Source organism: Alosa sapidissima, chromosome 5, assembly GCF_018492685.1.
Source record: "Alosa sapidissima isolate fAloSap1 chromosome 5, fAloSap1.pri, whole genome shotgun sequence".
Taxonomy (NCBI): Eukaryota; Metazoa; Chordata; class Actinopteri; order Clupeiformes; family Clupeidae; genus Alosa; species Alosa sapidissima.
In genome coordinates this window covers 34,884,014-34,898,150 of record NC_055961.1, presented here as the reverse complement: position 1 = coordinate 34,898,150, position 14,137 = coordinate 34,884,014, and positions in this window count along the sequence as shown.

Genomic DNA, 14,137 nt, shown 5'->3' with positions numbered 1-14,137 from the left:
GCATATTTAATGTGTTTCAACACTGCATTTCGGTCGTTGCTTTTACCTTACCATTACCTTACGTATGCCAGTTAATGTATCCACCAGCTGCCTGCCTGCAGCCCAAAACTCCAAAGCTGATGCTGTCAGATTTGGTTCCGAGGGCACAAGTTCGGTAACCTGACCCTAGCCAGATGAATTTCGCTCCGCCTAGCTCCACTCATCCATCTGGAACCGATCCATTGAAGTGTTGCTTCAGAAGGCTGGGCCTAATCAAAAAATGCTTGCATATGATTGAATAAGCCACTTGTCCGTCATCTATTGACGTGCTACTTCAACCACTCACATCGAAGCCAACCCGTGACGCTAATAACAACGTCACAGTCGCTTCTACGCTATGTCACATCTCCCGCCCTGCGTCCTGATTGGCTGAACCATAAAGTCGGTTGCAGAAATCACTCTCAATGGAAGAGGTCCCAGATGGATGTGAGTGAAGCTAGGCGGAGCTAAGCGGAACGAAACTGGCTAGGGTCAGGTTACAAGTTCGGTGTATCAACAACACTCAATAACAGTTTGTCATGTGTTAATCAATTAAATTCCCAACAATTTCACAACAGCTAGTTCTGAGGTAGGCCATTCAACTAGCACACTTGCTTACGACGAGATTCAGGCTGCGCAGTCGGCACCTGCTTCCTTATTTGGGTTATGGGTTGCCAGGTTTTAGCCTATGACAAAACAGTTGAAATTGAAACTAAGTGATCGTATGTGTAGGGTGTATTTCATACACAATCTGGCAACCTGAATGGATCAATGATTTTAAAATGAAGTTTGATGGCCATGCAAATTACGGGAGTTTTCCGGGAGAAATAACAAAACGGGAGGGTGCTGGGAGATGACCTTGAAATATGGGAGAAACCCGGGAGAGTGTTGACAGGTATGCCCCTTACACCTCCCGTCTTAGTTAAAGGATAAGGGGGTGTATGGCGGAATCCTGCCCGACTCCTGCCTGCGTAGTTGACTCCGGCACGATTCCACGATGCCCTTCAGGACCATGGCCAGAGACCTCGCCAAACATGCTTTTCTATTATGCTTTTATGTATTATGCTTTTATGTCTTTATGCAAATTCAGGAATGTGAACTAGTGAACACATTTTTCACATCCATTTTCAAAACATTTACAGTTTTTCTCAGTTGCTTTGGCACATTTCTCAGATCAGAATTGAAATTCTCAAAATCCCTTGTTCAAACCCCATACAGTATCATCGTATCACTTGTGCACATCAGCACAGCAGTTTCTCCTCATCTTGAACAAACATCAATGCTTTATCACATCGATGCAACTGATTTTGTAAAAATGTGTGATTTTGTACAAACTATACTGGTTCCATGCTACTACGCCATAAAACCCACTTTCTGATTTTAAACTATGTGTCATAAACACTTTAAATGATCAATGTGAATGTGTTTAGATTGTCTTTTCTTTAGTCTATATCTGTTTTCTTTTTTTTACTTGAATGGTCCTCATGTGTTGTAGGCTACATTGTGTGTTTAATTTTGATGGTGATGGGCCCTATCTTGGCGATTTAAAATGCATGTCACTGGCATAAAGCTTAAATAAATTTGGGGTTTTGTTCAGTCCACATTAGGGATGGTTTTGTCATCAAACGTCGGGCACCTGGTGCAAAAAGGCGGTTCTTATGTTTCTTAATCAGTCTTGGGTGTATTTTGGGCGTAATATCTTTTAAACCAATGAGAGTGACATCTGTCATTCTCTTTAACAGCAAGCAGCATGACTTCAAACAGCGCATCGGTATTTTGATGGTCATCGGCGCATTTAAGGTAATCTGCTTGCCCGCGAGACCGTATGTATGGAACAGGTATTTCACTGAACCATGTTTAACTAAAGCCTGTTTGTGACTAGCAGAGTATAGGCTACATGCATCTGCACTCGTCTATTATTTGGACCATTAGGCAAAGTGAAACTAACTTTACTGTGGTGTCATAGTCAACGACAACGCGCCAGACCACATCTTATGTCATTAACTGCCACACCCCTTTGGCGCATCGTGTAATAAAAGAGAAGGGCATGGCGAAAAATTTGAGTGTAGGAATAAACTTTGCGTCGTGATAAGAATACGTTATGCATTTTTGATCGTCAAATTAGAGCCCGATGTCTTTTTCTTAGACAAGTGCTGCCTTTCTTGGCCAGAGCTCACTTGGAAAAGAGGCTATTATCTCATTGTGAAAAAAAGAATAATAAAAAATAAATGTCATCACTTGAGTCATTACATGCAAAAGTGCTGAACTAGCTGTCATAAATAGTTGCCATAGTCTGTCTAGGTGCTGGTCATATAATTAGAATATCATCAAAAAGTTGATTTATGTCAGTAATTCCATTCAAAAAGTAAAACTTGTATAATTTCATTAATTTACACACACTGATATATTTAAAATGTTTATTTCTTTTAATTTTGATGATTATAACTGACTAATGAAACTAATGAAAACCCCAAATTCAGTATCTCAGAAAATAAATATTACTCAAGACCAATACAAAAAAAAGTTTTTAGAAATGTTGGCCAACTGAAAAGTATGAATATGAAAAGTATGCGCATGCAGCACTCAATACTTAGTTGGGGCTCCTTTTGCCTGAATTACTGCAGCAATGCGGCGTGGCATGGAGTCGATCAGTCTGTGGTACTACTCAGGTGTTATGAGAGCCCAAGTTGCTCTGATAGTGGCCTTCAGCTCTTCTGCATTGTTGGCTCTGGCGTATCACATCTTTCTCTTCAGAATACCCCATATGGGGTTAAGGTCAGGCGAGTTTGCTGGCCAATTAAGAACAAAAGTCCTTAAACCAGGAACTGGTAGCTTTGGCACTGTGTGCAGTCCTGTTGGAAAATTAAATCTGCATCTCATAAAGTTGGTCAGCAGCAGGAAGCATGAGGTGCTCTAAAACTTCCTGGTAGACGGCTGTGTTGTCCCTGGACCTCAGAAAACACAGTAGACCAACACCAGCAAATGATATGGCACCCCAAACCATCACTGACTGTGGAAACTTTACACTGGACTTCAAGCAACGTGGATTCTGTGCCTCTTCTCTCTTCCTCCAGACTCTGGGACCTTGATTTCCAAAGTAAATGCAAAATTTATTTAATCAGAGAACATAATATTGCACCAGGTGTCTTCAATATTGAACCTTTTCACAATATTCAAATTTTCTGAGATACTGAATTTGGGTTTTTCATTAGTTGTCAGTTTCAAAATTAAAAGAAATAAACACTTGAATGGAATTACTGAAATAAATCAACTTTCATGAAATTCTAATTATATGACCAGCACCTGTATGTGACCTTACAGACAGGAATGTCAGGATGTATAGAAAGATGTACAGTGGTGCACAACTCTGACCAAGGGGTGTTTTACTGTATATTGGTAATTTTTCATTTATATGCTGTAAAAGCCTTTGTTTTCTAACAAACTGTCACAAGGATCGGCTGGATATGGACTGGATATGAAACATATCACTCTCTTGCAATCAACTCGCTCCACACACAATAATGTGTGTGGAAAAGATCGGGTGTTCTTTTCCAATCACACTGCCGTCTTCCCCCAGGCCTGCTATGCACCTACCTGAACTATGAAACACCGTTCATTTATTAATTCACTGACATGCTCAAATAGCGCGCTGGTCGTGCTACCCCTTCTCATACATACATACACGCACACACACAATGGGCTTCATTCACCAACTCTTCTTACAAAGAAATTGTTCTTAAAACCCACTTACACAGTTTTTACGAAGATTCTGGCATTCACTGACTTGTTTGTGCAAAATAAATGGTTATTGAATTTTCATTGTTTCTGCAGGGGTAAAATATAATAGAATTTAAATGACAACTATATATTTTATTATTTACGTTATTTTCAAATAAAAAAATATTATTTTCTTTTTAATAAAATAAATTCCAATGTTTTAGAAACACATTAAGGTATTTTAAAATAAATAAACACATCAAATTACACTTTTTATACTAACTACTAAATATAACGACTCACTACCAGCAGCAGTGCATTCACTTCAAAGCAGACATGTGGACTCGAGTCACATGACTTGGACTCGAGTCAGACTCGAGTCATGATTTTAATGACTTCAGACTTGACTTGATAAAATTCGGCATGACTTGCGACTCGACTTGGACTTGAATACTATTCACTCAAGACTTGACTCGGACTTTGTCTCTTTGACTTGTGATGACTTGACATGTCTCTAATCAAAAACTAAATTTCCTGATCGTGTACCAGTCAACCCAGAGACGCTTTCCTGCGACTAAAAAAAAATAAATAGCGGAGACAAGCGGACAGAGCACAGTTCAGTAGCCTATTGCCGCTACCCTCACACGCGTTACGCACTGTGTGTAGGGCACCAAGAGACAGAGGAAGGACCAACATTTAGCCAATCACTAGTAGCTTTACTGCAAATTGATTTGCACTCTTGTTAGAGAACGTTTGTCAAAAAGCACCAACAGTATGTTACATAAAGATGATACTTTTCGAGTCCTCTCCATTAAGATCCAACTTAAACTTATGCTAGGCTACTGCATTTAATTGAGAACACATCTAAGCACGCACGAGAGGGAGAGAAAACGAGTAGGTTCCAGCTGGCTTGTCATTGTTGATGATGATTGATATCTTCTTTTAAATATAAGAAACATATAAAAAGAAATCGTGGAGGCAACAAGTACGAGATTAGAGGAGATTGTGAATCCGGTTCTCACTAGTCTACTATACTGTTATAAACTATGAGATCCAGGTCACTATGACATAGCTGCACTCACTGTGATTTGGAAAGTGGACAAGAATATTATGAAGAGTTGTCTTTGCCTTGTGTAATGGAACTGGTGAGTCTTGAAGTATTCAATAATTTATTTACATGAAGCACATGATATGCCGATTGAAACGCATTCCACTCAGCTACTGTAGCTAGGTGGCTACTGGCTACCAGGCTCATAATTCACTTTTAATTGCAAACAGAAAATGTCAAGCAAGCATCATGTCATACATGTTTCTCTTTCCAAAGGAATGAAAGCTGTTTGTGCCAACTTAATATCATGCTTATCATTGTTAATATTGTGCTATACATGTGGCACAAACAATGTTTGAGTTTGTGGACTAGCCATAGGCTATATTTGAACGGAGCTGGTAAAAAAAGATCATTATGAGAACGTGTGGACAGTGCACAATGGGCTTAAAGTGACAGTGCACCATTTACAAATTAGATAAACAGCATCAAATGTGTAGTATTTCTTAAGAAATTAATACTTTAAAACACAATTACTGTCATTATTATCTTTTAAATAATATAAAAGTGTTGACCTTGGCTTCCCTTATGAGTCACCACTGGCAGACAGCCTAATAAATTGTTTGCAGGCAAATCTGTGGCCTAGCGCAGTGAAATACCATCAGTCAAATTATTACTCATCCTTACAGTGGGCTCCGCAATTTGGAAAAACATTATATATTTTTGCAGCTGTGCTGAGTGTCATGTAGCTATCCGTTTTGTACAGATTACTCAGGTATGCACATGTGTATATTACACAGGTATGCACATCGTGTCGTAAAAGATTACAAGACAGAAACATTGAACATATTTTAATCTGTATTTATAAAAAAAATACTGTGGATTAGATGGAAGTGCTAAAATTATGATCGATAGTCTAATAATGGCATTATTAAGTGAAGAGTACCTGATGACTTGTTCAGGACTTGAAAAAGATTGGGACTTGGACTTGGACTCGACTTGGCTTTGATGTGACTTGGACTTGGACTCGACTTGCCCTTCTCTGTATTTACTTGGGACTTGACTTGGACTTGACTGCTAAGACTTGGGACTTACTTGTGACTTGCCAAACAGTGACTTGGTCCCACCTCTGCTTCAAAGCATGTGTCATATACGATAATCAAATTGTCTTGCTCATGTAGTGTCTATGGTAGAAAAAAAAACGTTGAGCCTCAGCCTCAATTTGGGTGTACATGGCCCTTCAGTGTCATTCCCTTTTATGGGGATTGATAGGGCGTTTACCTATGCTAATTAGGAACAATTGGCATGACATGTCTAGCGGTGAGATGGTATATTGCAACAGACCCACCCCCACACACTCCAAGCGTGATTTATTAGCTATGGAAGCTGCACTGACACTACAAGATGTAATACACAACTTTATCGAGTATTCCTTCTCGTAATGAGGTTATTTTAGAAAAATAATTATAAATTGCATTTAGTAACTATCAGTGCTAACATTATTCGACAATTCACCTTATTCACCTGGAGGCCAGAACGAGGCTACAGGGTACACTTGCCATTACACCTCAGTCCAGCAGATGGTGGTGGTAATGCACTCCGTTTGCAAACTTCCAAAAAAACTCACTGAACAAGAAGAACAGGCCAGTGAACGAGTGCTAACCGCACAATGAAGAAGTTTGCCTCAAACATCGACTTCTAGGCTGCAGCCTTCCAGGCCGCGGTCCATCCCTCCAATGAGCCTCGTCAAAACAGTAAACGTCATCGACAGCGCCACAGGGGGACACCTCACACTACCTACCCACCCTTACCCTTACCTAGCGTTCATGGGCTTCGGAAAAAACTTTTTCTGAGGCAAAACATCATCATTCTGCGTCATTCACGTCACGTAATGTGAGTCAGAGGTCGGAAACTGGGGCTAGATTTTGCTAACCAGAGAATGTCTAATAAGGGGAGAACTGCCACTCTCGGAAAACTTCCGGTTTCTGAACTGGTTGCAGTTCCTTCTGTGGTTCCACATGAGGGCGCTCGTCCACGAGTGCAGAATGCATGGAGGTCTATGGAGCTGTACCCCTCAAAATCCACTTTTCTCGGGATATATATTTTTTTTTCAAGTAATTTGAGTATTGTATTCGAAAGGGGAGGCAAAGAAAATACACTTGGTTGAGTATTATATTTTTTAGTCACTTAATAGTTCTAAAAAGCCTTTCAAATGTGTCAATGACGTCATTCTTTAGCACAATGCTAGCGTGTTATGTGCAACAACGACTCAACCTGTAAGAAATCAAAAGGACATAAGTACTCGTTCATTCAACTTTTGACCTATAACCCATGTTGAAGTAGCCTGACGAGCCAGACCCACATTAAAATGTAGGGTCTGGACACTCACCGTTCGCAGTGCTCAGTCCGAGGGGCGGGATAATCAGTTGTCTTTCAAATTCCCTCTGCACGCAATAGAACAGTGGCAGCGCTATGAGTCCCATGCGTTTCCCACCAGCGGAGCTAGTTGGCTAGTTCAAACGTTTGCCTACTTAATAAAAGCTTAACTCGTGTCACACTGTTCGCCAGCAGCAACATCCATCTTATTTGTTTTCAAGTAGCAGGGAATTCAAGCCAAACCGTTGCAACTCTGCCATCAATCATTATGTTAAGCCCACCTAATGACTCTATACACGATTTAATTGGCCTGATTAAGTTTCGATTTCTGGAGCTCACAAGCCAACGGAGAGTTGCTAGACTAGCCCTGGCAGCAAATGTAATTTGCGGCCGCTAGGGGCGCGTCTAGATTTCTAGGCTAATGTTGAAGTTATACAAACTACAATCAAATCTGAGATGTCAACGACAATCAGGTGAAAGAGACAAATTTAGCTGTCTAGCTCCATTGACTCCCATTCATTCTGCACTCATGGCGATCGCCCCCAGTGGAACTCTGGTGGAACTGCATCCAAAATTTGGTACAATGGGACTTAATACGGAGTGGCAAGGCTCTCCGTAGACGGGCTCTGTGCTAACAGAGTTGCCCAGTTAGGGGCTCGTCATCACTTTTGTCGTCACGTTGTAGTTCGTTTGTAGTCCATGTGGCCTTTCATGTCCAACAGTTTTAATGTGAACTTGGGAATTTGCCGTTTTTTTGTCACTTGAAAGCTGCATATCTTTCTTTCACAAGCGTCTTACACTATATTTTAAGCAAATACAGTTGTTTATTTAGGATTAGTGAGTGTATGTTTTAACCTTTGTTGTGGCATCCGTGTTTGTCACACATTCCGACGGCAAAGCACATGAACACTTGCCACGGGGGCAGTCCTTGTCATTCCCAAGTGCCTTGAATGCACCATTAAGCACTGGCTCACCGTCACCACCGCCTTAAGCTCTCCTCTCAAGGGATGACTCCTTCAGCAAGGCCCAAACAGACCCAGCGCATGGTTATAGGGCTGCAGCTATCGTTTCTTTTTGTAATCGATTAATCTAGCACTTTATCGATCGATTAATCGGATAATTTTTTTTTGCATTTTTAAACGACCAAAACAAATAATGCATAACAAAAATGACATTGCTGTAAAATGATCAAGCAGTTGGCACAGAGGTATTCATTCTAACTCCAACATTTGGCTCCAAAACTAAGCCCATTATTGCAATTTACCCATTTAGTGTTTATAAGTGCCAGTGCCAACAATTAAATAATGTTCAAAATGTTCTCTGTAAAATTGCAACCTCTTGTGCATGACTTAGCTGGGTGAACAAAGCTGTCCATATTATGTTGTTAAGTAATGGGAGGGAGAAGAGGGGAAGCAATTTAATGTATTAATATGCACAACAGGTTTCATGCTGTAATCTAGACCTGACATCAAAGTAAATATCTGTTTTATGTAGATTTCTACACCTGCAGCATTTGGCATTAGGCTACTAACAAATAATTTCACCATTATAAAAAATAGCCTACCATTAGGCTACTAACAAATAATTTTACCATTAGGCTACTAAAAAATAATTTCTGGGGTGAGCCTATTTGCTATGGTAACCTGGCAACCTGTGTGTGTGTGTGTGTGTGTGAGGGAAGATGAGGGTGCATGCATGTGAGGGGTTCTTTTTTAGGCATACTGTCTTGCAATTAAACGTGAATAAGTTTACTAGGCTACTTAAAAACATCAAAGCTAAACATTATATCACGACATCGCTACAAATATAGTATGTGATTAAAATCAGCCAACATCAATGTAGGCTATAGGCTACGTAGATAGATAGATAGGCTAGATAGATTGATAGATAGCCTACATTATAGACGCTTGGTGAAACAGCATGGCGTGGATGTTTTCGGTTCAGATGCTCGTTCTTTTCCTTTTTGAGTATGTAATGATCCCAAAACTTTACTTGAAAACTTTGGACATTCTCTGCCATTTATGGACATCTAGACTCCGCAATTCGCCCATTTCACGCCGCCATTTTGAATATCTATAAGCCGTAAATTCACTTCCGGTTAACAATGTCTTATGGAGAAACTAACGTTATCGGAGCTATCTACAAGTTTACAAGGATTTTGCGGCATCTGCCAATTAATGTTTTTAATAGGGCAGCGATCAGCCTACACCTTTTACATGTCTTCTTGTCTCAGACTTAAGTCATCACAAAATCCTTTGTCCAGGCTGGTGGTTGACTCTCTCTATGGCGTGCAGGTTTTGATGGAGTCTCTGCTGGACTGGTGTTTTCTGCTGGATTGGATTCTCCTTGCAACGAGAAAGGCGTGCTGCGTGCCACCTTTTCCCATCGCTTAGGATGAAGGTGTTCAGCCCAGTCTGTTTCTTTACAGTCACGGGGTCAGTGTACTGTCTCTCTCCCTTTCCCACATGAAAAGGCTTGCGTATGCGGACTTTATCACCAATGGTGATTTTGGAAGACTTTGCACCTCTCTTGAAATCTGTGTATCTTTTGCTTTTGGCTTGCTGTTGAACGACTCTGGACCGGATGTGCTCATATTTCTCCCTGTCTTTTGGAGGTAGGACATTGAGCTTTGTCCGCATTGGTCTCCCTCTCAGGAGCTGGAATGGGGAAAGCTCAAATATGGTTGTTTTTATCTGCTGTTGGTACACAGAGGTACATTATACCACCTTGTGCAAATCATCTGCGCAATTGCCATTCACCGTGAATGGTGTTCCCATGACCGGAAGTAGCGATCCATCTTAACGTTTTTTAGATGAGATAGGCGAATTGCGCCAGCTAAATTCAGAATGTATCACCAAAGATGGTTGATTACGAAGATACTTCATGAGAGGCCATTTCCTGTCCCTGGAAATTTATGCAAATAGGGTAGCAGTACACGCCCCCGCACATTTATGCAGTGATCGGGCTCTCTTTTTAACATTGAGGTCTATGGCAGAATCCAAGAATTTCCCAGAATTTGTCCAAGCCTTATTTTTCTGAGCAATGGATGCACATTTCGGACATGGTATCATGATCTCCAAACCCTCCTCCCTATTTCAGTAGAATGTCGTGATAGTATGACCCTCCAGTCGAGAGAAAATCAACATTAATGAAGGTGTACACCAAGTTTATTTTGTACTCCGGCTTGTCTGGCGTGGAACCGAGGCGTTCAAACATAAGTCATACGTCAGTGACACGCCCCTGTGCAGGCGGGAACTGAACCAGAGCCCGTCTCTGACTGAACTCCACTTTGCCCTCATAGACATGAACTAGGACGACCCATCTTGCTACGCATTCATTATCTTTGGTATCACGATTCACGCGCTAGTGGTGTGCTTCCTACACAACAGTCCGTGTGGAACAATCAGATCCCTGTGCGTATAGTGCGCATCATAGGAATTTAACGAGGCTTCGAGGCAGGGTTTTTGCCTCGAGTAATTTTTGTAATCAAGTTATTCGAGTAACTCGATGAATCGTTTCAGCCCTACATGGTTATGCCCCTCACAATACCAAACATCAGTGTACATGTGTACATGTAACTCTTTTATTGTCAAACCCTTGTTTTAGCGCTGCAAGAATGTGTTGCAAGAACGACGACACAAGGGTGCTGGTGTACTTGACTATTCCTGTTAATCTTCCAGTGTAGTAGTGCATACACAACCACTAGGTGTAGTAGAGCATAAACAACCACTAGGTGGCAGTACATCCTGTAACATCTTCCTTTTACATAATACAAGTTATGCTACCTGTATAACTGAGGCATACTGAATACAAAACGAAATAGCATAAGGCACAGAACTTAGGCCTACTGAATACAAAAATACAAAACGAAATAACATGTTCCACCACACTGGCAACAAACAGAATACAGTTGTACACTTGTCTCTCCTTTGTTTTTTTTTTGTTTTTTTTAATTTGGTGTACAAACAAACTATTCAAAGATCAAGTCTGTTTGGTGCCCTGGTCAGCCGACCATAGAGCAACGTAACTGGGGGCCTTGTCGGTGTGGATATTGGATCCACAGCTGGGCTGTCGACATGCCTAGGTGGGGAAGCGCATGGTGTGTGACCACCAGGCTCCACGATGGGTGACTGGCCCCTTTTGGTTCATGGGGAGCACCTCCCTCAGCTCCTTCAGCAAGCATCTCTGCAGATGACTATCTGAGTTTTGTGGTGTAGTTGGCTCTGCCGGCCGCAGATCTACCCTGTTTCTGCGGTATCGCGATCCCTCTACCTCGACCAGGTAGGACCGTGGGGCGACCCTCTGCACGCAGGATCCCCGTCTCCAGATGCCTGTCCAATCACCAGGCATTGGCTTCATTCGTACCCCTTGGCCTACCGTGAGCTCTGGTAGGTCCTTCGCTGAGCTGTCATAGCTGGCTTTGGAGATCTGCCTCCTGTGACGCAGCTTCTCCAACACTCCAGACACCACACACGGTTCCAACAGCTTGTTGGCCACTGGTAGCGCTGTCTTAAGACGCCTTGACATCAGGCGTTGCGCCGGACTACTGTCCATCCCTTCGGTCCGCGTGTTGCGCCACTGCAGAATCGATTTCCAGGCATCCGCCCTCACGGTGAGCTTTCTTGCATAAGTTCTTTGCTATCTTAACTGCAGCTTCAGCTTTGCCATTGGCCTGGGGGTGATGCGGAGATGACGTGATGTGCTCAAACTCCCAGTCTTCTGCAAACCGCTTAAACTCGAGTGATGAAAACTGAGGACCATTGTCGGAGATAAGCCGATCAGGCCGCCCATGGTGAGCGAACTGTGCTTTGCAGCGCTTGATCGTGGTTTCGGCCGAGAGATCTGGGAGGAGATCAATCTCCCAGAAGTCCGAATAATGATCCACTATCAGGATTCTGTTGAAAGAGGTCAGTGCTAACTATCTGCCATGGGCGTGTTGGCAGTTCGTGGGACATCATAGACTCTTTCTGCTGGGTATGGCATACTAATTGCAGACTGTGCACTTGCCTACAAAGTCTAAGATTTCAGCTCGCATCCCTGGCCAATACAGCGTGTCACATGCTTGCCTGTAACAGGCCTCACCCCCTATGTGGCTTGAGTGTACCCTTACCAACATCTCATGACGCAGGGCTTTAGGGATAATAACCCTGTCTCCTCTGAAAAGCACTCCATTTTGAACACTGAGCTCCTCCTTGTACGCCCAATATTCTCTCACCATCAGTTCTGCATCTTCTTTGAGGTCAGGCCAGCCCCTCAGTGTCATTGACTTAACCGCCTGGTTGATGTGCTCTACCTCCCTCTGTTCCGTTTCCAGACTGCAGACTGTGTGCACACCAAGCCTGGAGTTTGTGCATGTGTCAGCTACCGTGGCCCTGCTAAGCGTGTCGCTCACATACATTTCCAGGCCGGGCTTGTACACAACTGTGAGTTTGTAGCCCTGTAGTGACAGCAACATGCTCTGTAGGCGCTTTGGTGCATTCAGCAGTGGCTTGCTGAAAATAGCGATGAGGGGCTTATGGTCCGTCTCTGCAGTGACATTGTTGCGCCCATACAGGTACTGATGAAAGCGTTGACATGCGAATACAATGCTGTGGCATTGCTTCTCAATTTGGGCATAATTCTGCTCTGTTGGTGTGAGAGCCCTGGAAGCGAATGCAACAGGTTGGCCCTCCTGCAACAGAACGCAGCCCAGGCCATGCTGGCTGGCGTCACTCTGGATTGTCACCGCCTTTGTCACGTCATAGTAACGCAGCACAGGTGTTGTCGTCGCCAGCTGCTTAACTTCCTTCACTGTTGCGTCGTGTTTCGGAAGCCAGTGCCACACTGCATCCTTATCCATGAGCCTCCTTAGTGGCTCGCAGACCTCTGAAAGGCGTGGTAGGAACTTGGTAGGAACTTGGCCAGGTACGTCACAAAGCCAACGAACCGCTGTACAGCCTTCACATCAGTTGGGAGGGGCATGTCCATGACAGCCTTCACTTTATCTGGGTCAGCTTTCAGTCCCTTTGCTGACAGGATATGCCCGTGAAAGCGAACCTCTGATACTTTAAACTGGAGCTTCTTTATGCTGAGCCGTAGTTTGACCTGTCGACATCTATCCATGAGGGCCAGCTAGCCAGATTAGCATCATGGTCACGCCCTGCCTCCTCATCTGTATCCCCGCAGCCCACAATAAGGATGTCGTCTGCTATGGGGTCCACTCCATTGAGCCCCAACAGGACCTTGTGCTGCTTCCGTTGGTATACTTCTGGAGCCACAGAGACACCAAAGGGGAGCTTCAACCAGCGCTTGCGCCCCCAGGGTGTCCAAGTTTGGGTGGCCCCCCAAAACATGTCTGTGGTATATAGCATCTTGCCCGCATGGGAGTACGACATTGTCAAACTATAACCTCCGTAATTTCCCCCATTCATTCTCTATGGCGAGTCTTAACAGTACACATGTAATACTCTTTTTGTCCACTGGTGGTTGTTTTGGAGCTGTTTCGCGTTTGCCATCGAAAACGGAATGAAATGTAGACCTACCTGCAAACAATGTAAGAGGCCTATGCTGACTGCATCAGTGCTCAAAGTATTCTACAAGTTTATCAATTAATTGTTAATAACTAACTAACTTCTATTCAAGTCATATTTCTGGGACTTGCTGGGATATTTTTTTCTATATTTTATTCACTCGTTCAAATGTTCATACAAATTCACAAAGTTCTCATCAGGTGAGTGAAAGTGGTCATTTCAGATGTTTTTGCCAGCACTTCATAAAACTCTCATAGTTTGAGAACTTCAAATTATTTGTAGGATATTGCTTGTTCACAACTTGAGCTGTGTATGCAAAGACACAGAGTTCAGAGTTCACACATTTTGAATAAAATACACTTTTGGGACTCCCTGCTAATACTTTTGGAAATGCTATTTTTTATTAGTATTATTTCATTTGAGCTACATTTTACACTGATATGGCATGATTGCAATATAAACACAGCTAACA